Raw genomic sequence first — 11,295 nt, 5'->3', positions numbered from 1 at the left:
TTTTTTTTTTTTTTTTTTTTTTTGGCATGTATTCTAATAACTAAACGAGTCACTAAAACGGATCATTAATAAACAACACGCTTAAAATGGTCAATTTTACAAGGTAAATGTGGTTATTAAATGGACACGTTTGGTCACACTATTACACTAATAAAGTCAAAATAGTATTAAAAAAAACCCAACTAAAATATAAATGAATTCCAACACCACACTAATCAACTCTAAATATTACAAAAATATTTATCAAATAAAATCTTAATGTTGTACCAATAAAGTCATAATAAAACAAGAATTAAGTCCAAATATTGTTGAAATATACTTTAAATATTATCAAATAAAATCTTAATGTTGTACCAATAAAGTCATAATAAAACAAGAGTTAAGTCCAAATATTGTTGAAATATACTCTAAATATTGTACAAATCAAGTCACAACAATATACAAATGAAGTCCAACTATTACACAAATAAAGTCTAAATATTGTTAAAATAAAGCCTAAATACTACACAAATTACATTTGGAAAAATTGTACAATAAATTGTACAAATATTTATAAATATACTCATAATTTTATACAAAATATTGTACGAATAAAGTCCCAATGTTACACAAATAAAGTCCAAATATTGTTCAAATAAAGTCCAAATAGTATTTAAAAAAAAAAAAAAATTAAACTAAAACTAATGATAAACATATTCACATACTCACACTATTGCACCAATAGAGTCCAAATAATATAAAAACAAATCCCTAAGATTAAGTCAAAATATAAATGAATTCCAATACTACACAAATTAACTCTAAATATTACACAAAGTCCAAATATTTCTCAAATAAAATCCTAATGTTGTACCAATAAAGTCATAATAAAACAAGAAATATTGTTGAAATATACTTTAAATATTGTACAGATCAAGTCATAACAATATACAAATTAAGTCCAACTAATACACTAATAAAGTCCAAATATTGTTCAAATAAAGTCCAAATATTACACAAATTATGTGTAAAAATTGTACAATAATTGTACAAATATTTATAAATATACTCATAAAATTATACAAATACATTCAAAATATTGTACGAATAAAGTACCAATATTACACAAATAAAGTCCAAATAATACACTAATAAAGTCCAAATATTGTTCAAATAAAGTCCAAATAGTATTGAAAAAAATCCCCAAGATTAAGTCAAAATATAAATTAATTCCAACACTACACAAATTAACTCTAAATATTACACAGAGTCCAAATATTTCTCAAATAAAATCCTAATGTTGTACCAATAAAGTCATAATAAAACAAGAGTTAAGTCCAAATATTGTTGAAATATACTTTAAATATTGTACAAATCAAGTCACAACAATATACAAATGAAGTCCAACTATTACACAAATAAAGTCTAAATATTGTTAAAATAAAGCCTAAATACTACACAAATTACGTTTACAAAAATTGTACAATAAATTGTACAAATATTTATAAATATACTCATAATTTTATACAAAATATTGTACGAATAAAGTCCCAATATTACACAAATAAAGTCCAAATATTGTTCAAATAAAGTCCAAATAGTATTTTAAAAAAAAAACTAAATTAAACTAAAACTAACAATAAACATATTCACATACTCACACTATTGCACCAATAGAGTCCAAATAATATAAAAACAAATCCCTAAGATTAAGTCAAAATATAAATGAATTCCAACACTACACAAATTCACTCTAAATATTACACAAAGTCCAAATATTTCTCAAATAAAATCCTAATGTTGTACCAATAAAGTCATAATAAAACAAGAAATATTGTTGAAATATACTTTAAATATTGTACAAATCAAGTCATAACAATATACAAATTAAGTCCAACTATTACATGAATAAAGTCTAAATATTGTTGAAATAAAGTCTAAATATTACACAAATTATGTGTAAAAATTGTACAATAATTGTACAAATATTTATAAATATACTCATAAAATTATACAAATACATTCAAAATATTGTACGAATAAAGTACCAATATTACACAAATAAAGTCCAAATAATACACTAATAAAGTCCAAATATTGTTCAAATAAAGTCCAAATAGTATTGAAAAAAATCCCTAAGATTAAGTCAAAATATAAATTAATTCCAACACTACACAAATTAACTCTAAATATTACACAGAGTCCAAATATTTCTCAAATAAAATCCTAATGTTGTACCAATAAAGTTATAATAAAACAAGAGTTAAGTCCAAATATTGTTGAAATATACTTTAAATATTGTACAAATCAAGTCACAACAATATACAAATGAAGTCCAACTATTACACAAATAAAGTCTAAATATTGTTAAAATAAAGCCTAAATATTACACAAATTACGTTTAGGAAAATTGTACAATAAATTGTACAAATATTTATAAATATACTCATAATTTTATACAAAATATTGTACGAATAAAGTCCCAATATTACACAAATAAAGTCAAAATATTGTTCAAATAAAGTCCAAATAGTATTTTTTTTTAAAAAAAAACTAAATTAAACTAAAACTAATAATAAACATATTCACAAACTCACACTATTGCACCAATAGAGTCCAAATAATATAAAAACAAATCCCTAAGATTAAGTCAAAATATAAATGAATTCCAACACTACACAAATTAACTCTAAATATTACACAAAGTCCAAATATTTCTCAAATAAAATCCTAGTGTTGTACCAATAAAGTCATAGTAAAACAAGAAATATTGTTGAAATATACTTGAAATATTGTACAAATCAAGTCATAACAATATACAAATTAAGTCCAACTATTACATGAATAAAGTCTAAATATTGTTGAAATAAAGTCTAAATATTACACAAATTATGTGTAAAAATTGTACAATAATTGTACAAATATTTATAAATATACTCATAAAATTATACAAATACATTCAAAATATTGTACGAATAAAGTACCAATATTACACAAATAAAGTTCAAATAATACACTAATAAAGTCCAAATATTGTTCAAATAAAGTCCAAATAGTATTGAAAAAAATCCCTAAGATTAAGTCAAAATATAAATTAATTCCAACACTACACAAATTAACTCTAAATATTACACAGAGTCCAAATATTTCTCAAATAAAATCCTAATGTTGTACCAATAAAGTCATAATAAAACAAGAGTTAAGTCCAAATATTGTTGAAATATACTTTAAATATTGTACAAATCAAGTCACAACAATATACAAATGAAGTCCAACTATTACACAAATAAAGTCTAAATATTGTTAAAATAAAGCCTAAATACTACACAAATTACGTTTAGAAAAATTGTACAATAAATTGTACAAATATTTATAAATATACTCATAATTTTATACAAAATATTGTACGAATAAAGTCCCAATGTTACACAAATAAAGTCCAAATATTGTTCAAATAAAGTCCAAATAGTATTTTTTTTTTAAAAACTAAATTAAACTAAAACTAATAATAAACATATTCACATACTCACACTATTGCACCAATAGAGTCCAAATAATATAAAAACAAATCCCTAAGATTAAGTCAAAATATAAATGAATTCCAACACTACACAAATTAACTCTAAATATTACACAATGTCCAAATATTTCTCAAATAAAATCCTAATGTTGTACCAATAAAGTCATAATAAAACAAGAAATATTGTTGAAATATACTTTAAATATTGTACAAATCAAGTTATAACAATATACAAATTAAGTCCAACTATTAGATGAATAAAGTCTAAATATTGTTAAAATAAAGCCTAAATATTACACAAATTATGTTTAAAAATTGTACAATAAATTGTACAAATATTTATAAATATACTCATAATATTATACAAATACATTCAAAATATTGTACGAATAAAGTCCCAATATTACACAAATAAAGTCCAAATAATACACTAATAAAGTCCAAATGTTGTTCAAATAAAGTCCAAATATTAAAATATACTTAAATATTGTACAAATCAAGTCATAACAATATACAAATTAAGTCCAACTGTTACACGAATAAAGTCTAAATATTGTTCAAATAAATAAAGTCAAAATATTACACAGATAGGACCAAATATTACACAAATAAATTCCAACTATTATACAAAATTAATTCCAAATCTTGCACAAATGCAATCCAGATATATTTCGCAAGTTAAGTCTGAATATTACACAAACTAAGTCCAAATATTGCAGAAATAATGTCAAAATATCTATAAACAAGGTCCAAATATAACAGAAATAAAGTCAAAATATTTCTCAAATAATATCCTAATGTTTTACCAATAAAGTCATAAAAAAACAAGAGTTAAGTCTACATATTGTTGAAATATACTTTAAATATTGTACAAATCAAGTCATAACAATATACAAATTAAGTCCAACTAATACACTAATAAAGTCCAAATATTGTTCAAATAAAGTCCAAATATTACACAAATTATGTGTGAAAATTGTGCAATAAATTATATAAATATTTATAAATATACTCATATTATACAAATACAGTCAAAATATTGTACGAATAAAGTCCCAATATTACACAAATAAAATCCAAATAATACACTAATAAAGTCCAAATATTGTTCAAATAAAGTCCAAATAGTATTAAAAAAATCCCTAAAATTAAGTCAAAAAATAAATGAATTCCAACACTACACAAATTAACTCTAAATATTACACAAAGTCCAACTATTTCTCAAATAAAATCCAAATGTTGTACCAATAAAGTCATAATAAAACAAGAGTTAAGTCCAAATATTGTTGAAATATACTTTAAATATTGTACAAATCAAGTCATAACAATATACAAATTAAATCCAACTATTACACGAATAAAGTCTAAATATTGTTCAAATAAAGCCTAAATATTACACAAAGAAATTACAAATATTACAAACAAAGTCAAAATATTACACAAATATTACACAGATAGGACCAAATATTACACAAATAAATTCAAACCATTATACAAATTAATTCCAGATCTTGAACAAATAAATCCAGATATTTCACGAGTTAAGTCCGAATATTACACAAACTAAGTCCAAATATTGCACAAATAAAGTCAAAATATCTACAAACAAGGTCCAAATATAACACAAATAAAGTCCAAATATTTGACAAATAATATCCTAATGTTGTACCAATAAAGTCATAATAAAACAAGAGTTAAGTCCAAATATTGTTGAAATATACTTTAAATATTGTACAAATCAAGTCATAACATCATACAAATTAAGTCCAACTAATACACTAATAAAGTCCAAATAATGTTCAAATAAAGCCTAAATATTACACAAATTATGTTTAAAAAATTGTACAATAAATTGTACAAATATTTATAAATATACTCATAACATTATACAAATACAGAAATACACAAATAAAGTCCAAATAATACACTAATAAAGTCCAGATATTGTTCAAATAAAGTTGTGCCATTTTACAAGAAAACAATGTTTTTTTTCCCTTAAAGAATTTAGTCAACTTATTGCAAGGTAGTAATAATATGCTAGTAAAATGTTTATTATCTGATAATTGTGATATTATGACAAAAGAAGAGAAAAAGAGAGAAAAGGTAATTTAAAAAAAAAAGTTGTAGTATTAATAAAAAAAACAAGACATATAAGAGAAAAGTTGTAAGATGGTGAAAATATACAGTATATATTTTACAATAAAAAAAAAGAAAAGAAAATGTTACAGGAATGAAGTTTTAATGTTCCAATAGTAAAAGTTATAATTTTGTTATAATAATGAAATAGTGAAATTATGAGTAAAATGTTGTTAAACTATTGGTAATAACAATAAAGTCAAAAGTAAAAAAAAACTAAACATTTTTATTTTTATTTTACAAGAAAAAACAAGTACTTCACATAAAAAAATAACAAAAATAAATTTGTAATATAATGAAAGTAAAAATGTGTGTAAAATTGTGATATAATAGGGAAAGTCTATGGGGGAAAACATCTTGGCACAAGAAAAAGTTGTCATTGTGAAAGAAAAAAAGTCAAGTCAATAAAGTCTTATACTTTTTCTACATTTTACAGGAATAACAGAGTGACGATATATACAAAATAGTGGTGCTTTCAAGTTATTTCATGAAAAATGTTGACAACTGTTGAATAAAAAAAGTGTCGGTTTTTAGACAAAAAAAGGCTGCAATAAAAAGTAGTACTTTTCCATCAAAATCTCATGAATTAGAAGTTGTTTGTGTAATGTGGCAATAGAGGAAAATAAGGTGTGGGCTACTGGCTGAATTGTTCTTCTGTGATGAAACAGCGCTGATGATGGGGGCAATGGTGGGGGTGGGGGGGGGGGGGCGGTGTTGTCTGATATGATTCATTCACTTGGAAAGGAGTCACATGAACTAACTGTGGTGCTAAGAAAGCAACAAACGAGAAGTAGAAATGAAGGTGCAGTAGTGTGGACATGTCATAGTTAGGGAGGTGGGGGTGCAGGTGGGGTCATGGGTGGGTGGGGCGTCTTGTAATCCTTAACCAAGTGGGCTTGTTGACCCTCCAATGCTTGTGGAATGTAAACTGAACATGTCGACCGACACCAATGGTTGGAAGCCACCACTCTCTTCCTTAAATATCACCATCATCATCATCATATTATACATCATCATCCTCATCTTCCTTAAACATCTCCATCATATCTTCTTCAAACATCATCCTCACATCTTCCTTCAACATCACCCTCACCCTCTTTCTTAAACATCACCATCACCATTGATGTTATTCCCACATCATGAATGCATGAATGCGCCATCATTGTGTTCGCAGGCTGGCAGGATGTGATGCTCTTTGTCTGCAGGGAAACATGTGTGCGCTGACCTTTGACCTGTAACAACGTTTTCACTGAACAACCACATTTTGTTTAGCTTGATATGATCATTTAAGTGTTAACATGGACACGTTTGGTAACATATTCACATAGGTCCAAATTATATAAAAACAAATCCCTAAAATTAAGTCAAAATATAAATGAATTCCAATACTACACAAATTAACTCTAAATATTACACAAATAAAGTCCAATTATTTTTCAAATAAAATCCTAATGTTGTACCAATAAAGTCATAATAAAACAAGAGTCCAAATATTGTTGAAATATGCTTTAAATATTGTACAAATCAAGTTATAACAATATACCAATTAAGTCCAATCATTGTTCAAATAAAGTCCAAATAATACACTAATAAAGCCCAAATATTACACAGATTATGTCTAAAAATTTTACAATAAATTGTACAAATATTTATAAATAAAGTCCTAATATCATACAAATACAGTCCAAATATTATATGAATAAGTCCCAATATCACACGAATAAAGTCCAAATAATACACTAATAAAGTCCAAGTGTTCTTCAAATAAAGTACAATTGTTACACAAATTATGTCTGAAATGATACAATAAATTGTACAAATATTTATAAATAAAGTCATAATATTTTACAAATAAAGTCCAATATTATTATAATAAAGTCCAAATATTACACAAAGTATGTCTAAAAATTTTACAATAAATTGTACAAATATTTATAAATAAAGTCCTAATATCATAAAAATACAGTCCAAATATTGTATGAATAAAGTCCCAATATTACACAAATAAAGTCCAAATAATACACTAATAAAGTCCAAATGTTCTTCTAATAAAGTACAATTGTTACACAAATCATGTCTGAAATTATACAATAAATTGTACAAATAGTTATAAATAAAGACATAATATTTAACAAATAAAGTCCAAATATTGTTAAAATAAAGTCCAAATATTGTTAAAATAAAGTCCAAATATTACACAAAGTATGTCTAAAAATTGTACAGTAAATTGTACAAATATTTTTAAATAAAGTCCTAATATCATAAAAATACAGTCCAAATATTGTATGAATAAAGTCTCAATATTACACAAATAAAGTCCAAATCATACACTAATAAAGTCCAAATGTTCTTCTAATAAAGTACAATTGTTACACAAATTATGTCTGAAATTATACAATAAATTGTACAAATAGTTATAAATAAAGACATAATATTTTACAAATAAAGTCCAAATATTGCACAAATAAAGTCCCGATATTAAACAAATACATTGTAAATACTGTACAAATAAAGTCCCAATATTAAACAAATAAATTGTAAATATTGTACAAATAAAGTCCCAATATTAAACAAATAAATTGTAAATATTGTACAAATAAAGTCCAACTACGGTATTGTTCAAATAAAGTCCAAATATTGCACAAATAAAGTCCCAATATTAAACAAATAAAGTCCCAATATTAAACAAATAAAGTCCCAATATTAAACAAATAAATTGTAAATATTATACAAATAAAGTCAAATTACTGTATTGTTCAAATAAAGTCCAATTATTACACAAATAATTCAGAATAATACACAAATAAAGTCCAAATATTACACAAACTAGGTCCAAATATTGCTCAAATAAAGTACAGATAGTTTAAAAACAAATCCCTAAAATTAAGTCAAAATATAAATGAATTCCAATACTACACAAATTAACTCTAAATATTACACAAAGTCCAAATATTTCTCAAATAAAATCCTAATGTTGTACCAATAATGTCATAATAAAACAAGAGTTAAGTCTAAATACTGTTGAAATATACTTTAAATATTGTACAATTCAAGTCATAACAATATACAAATTAAGTCCAATCATTGGTCAAATAAAGTCCAAATAATACACTAATAAAGTCCAAATATTGTTCAAATAAAGTCCAAATATTACACAAATTATGTCTAAAAATTGTACAATAAATGGTAGAAATATTTATAAATAAAGTCCTAATATCATACAAATACAGTCCAAATATTGTATGATTATACACATATATGTACACTTGTGTATGTTTCATTTTCTACTTATTATGTACATACATTTGTATATGTAGTACATGTTTTGTACATTTATACAATAATGTAAACTGAATGCAAATAGGTTGAGCAAATAGCGAGATATGATTTATTTTTAATTTAGATGTGTTACCTTCATGGAGTACTTTGCTGTCCTTAAAAATGGCCAACTCACAGAACGTACTACTATGTGTGTGTATGGTCAAATCTACCTAGCAACAGCGGTCGGTCCTCACAACTACAAAAGTAAACTTTTTTTTTTTTACTTTGTGTGTTTTGCATTCTGAAGTGAGGTTGCAACTCTCTACTCCCATCTAGTGCTAGATATTTTTTTTCATCATTCTAGCTATAGTGGAAAGGGGGGCCCTCACAACCTACAAAGTCAGTGAGTCTCAGATTGAAAAATTAATTAATTGTATCATTTTTCTTTGAATAAAAAAATGAAAACGGGTCCCACAGACCCGAACACACACCTCTGTGGATCCTTGTAGATCAGTTTTGCATGCTTGAGTACTTTGCTGTCCTTAAAAATGGCCAACTCACAGCACTTACTACTATGTGTGTGTATGGTCAAATCTACCTAGCAACAGCGGTCGGTCCTCACAACTACAAAAGTAAAAAAAAAATTTTTTACTTTGTGTATTTTGCATTCTGAAGTGAGGTTGCAACTCTCTACTCCCATCTAGTGCTAGATATATTTTTTTCATCCTTCTAGCTATAGTGGAAAGGGGGGCCCTCACAACCTACAAAGTCAGTGAGTCTCAGATTGAAAAATTAATTAATTGTATCATTTTTCTTTGAATAAAAAAATGAAAACGGGTCCCACAGACCCGAACACACACCTCTGTGGATCCTTGTAGATCAGTTTTGCATGCTTGAGTACTTTGCTGTCCTTAAAAATGGCCAACTCACAGCACTTACTACTATGTGTGTGTATGGTCAAATCTACCTAGCAACAGCGGTCGGTCCTCACAACTACAAAAGTAAAAAAAAAATTTTTTACTTTGTGTATTTTGCATTCTGAAGTGAGGTTGCAACTCTCTACTCCCATCTAGTGCTAGATATATTTTTTTCATCCTTCTAGCTATAGTGGAAAGGGGGGCCCTCACAACCTACAAAGTCAGTGAGTCTCAGATTGAAAAATTAATTAATTGTATCATTTTTCTTTGAATAAAAAAATGAAAACGGGTCCCACAGACCCGAACACACACCTCTGTGGATCCTTGTAGATCAGTTTTGCATGCTTGAGTACTTTGCTGTCCTTAAAAATGGCCAACTCACAGCACTTACTACTATGTGTGTGTATGGTCAAATCTACCTAGCAACAGCGGTCGGTCCTCACAACTACAAAAGTAAAAAAAAATTTTTTTACTTTGTGTATTTTGCATTCTGAAGTGAGGTTGCAACTCTCTACTCCCATCTAGTGCTAGATATATTTTTTTCATCCTTCTAGCTATAGTGGAAAGGGGGGCCCTCACAACCTACAAAGTCAGTGAGTCTCAGATTGAAAAATTAATTAATTGTATCATTTTTCTTTGAATAAAAAAATGAAAACGGGTCCCACAGACCCGAACACACACCTCTGTGGATCCTTGTAGATCAGTTTTGCATGCTTGAGTACTTTGCTGTCCTTAAAAATGGCCAACTCACAGCACTTACTACTATGTGTGTGTATGGTCAAATCTACCTAGCAACAGCGGTCGGTCCTCACAACTACAAAAGTAAAAAAAAATTTTTTTACTTTGTGTATTTTGCATTCTGAAGTGAGGTTGCAACTCTCTACTCCCATCTAGTGCTAGATATATTTTTTTCATCCTTCTAGCTATAGTGGAAAGGGGGGCCCTCACAACCTACAAAGTCAGTGAGTCTCAGATTGAAAAATTAATTAATTGTATCATTTTTCTTTGAATAAAAAAATGAAAACGGGTCCCACAGACCCGAACACACACCTCTGTAGATCTTTGTAGATCAGTTTTGCATGCTTGAGTACTTTGCTGTCCTTAAAAATGGCCAACTCACAGAACTTACTACTATGTGTGTGTATGGTCAAATCTACCTAGCAACAGCGGTCGGTCCTCACAACTACAAAAGTAAACTTTTTTTTTTTAACTTTGTGTGTTTTGCATTCTGAAGTGAGGTTGCAACTCTCTACTCCCATCTAGTGCTAGATATTTTTTTTCATCATTCTAGCTATAGTGGAAAGGGGGGCCCTCACAACCTACAAAGTCAGTGAGTCTCAGATTGAAAAATTTATTAATTGTATCATTTTTCTTTGAATAAAAAAATGAAAACGGGTCCCACAGACCCGAACACACACCTCTGTGGATCCTTGTAGATCAGTTTTATATGCTTGAGTACTTTGCTGTCCTTAAAAATGGCCA

General features: G+C 26.8%; 1 protein-coding gene across 2 annotated transcripts in view; it reads right to left on the bottom strand.

Moving 5' to 3' along the window:
* LOC133631543 (tropomyosin alpha-3 chain-like) overlaps positions 1–11,295 on the bottom strand; it is a 37,467-nt gene that overhangs the window by 12,032 nt on the left and 14,140 nt on the right. The window lies entirely within an intron of this gene.

Source organism: Entelurus aequoreus, linkage group LG16 (assembly GCF_033978785.1).
Source record: "Entelurus aequoreus isolate RoL-2023_Sb linkage group LG16, RoL_Eaeq_v1.1, whole genome shotgun sequence".
Taxonomy (NCBI): domain Eukaryota; kingdom Metazoa; phylum Chordata; class Actinopteri; order Syngnathiformes; family Syngnathidae; genus Entelurus; species Entelurus aequoreus.
The sequence above is the reverse complement of the archived record's forward strand: the minus strand, read 5'-3'. Positions and strand labels throughout refer to the sequence as shown.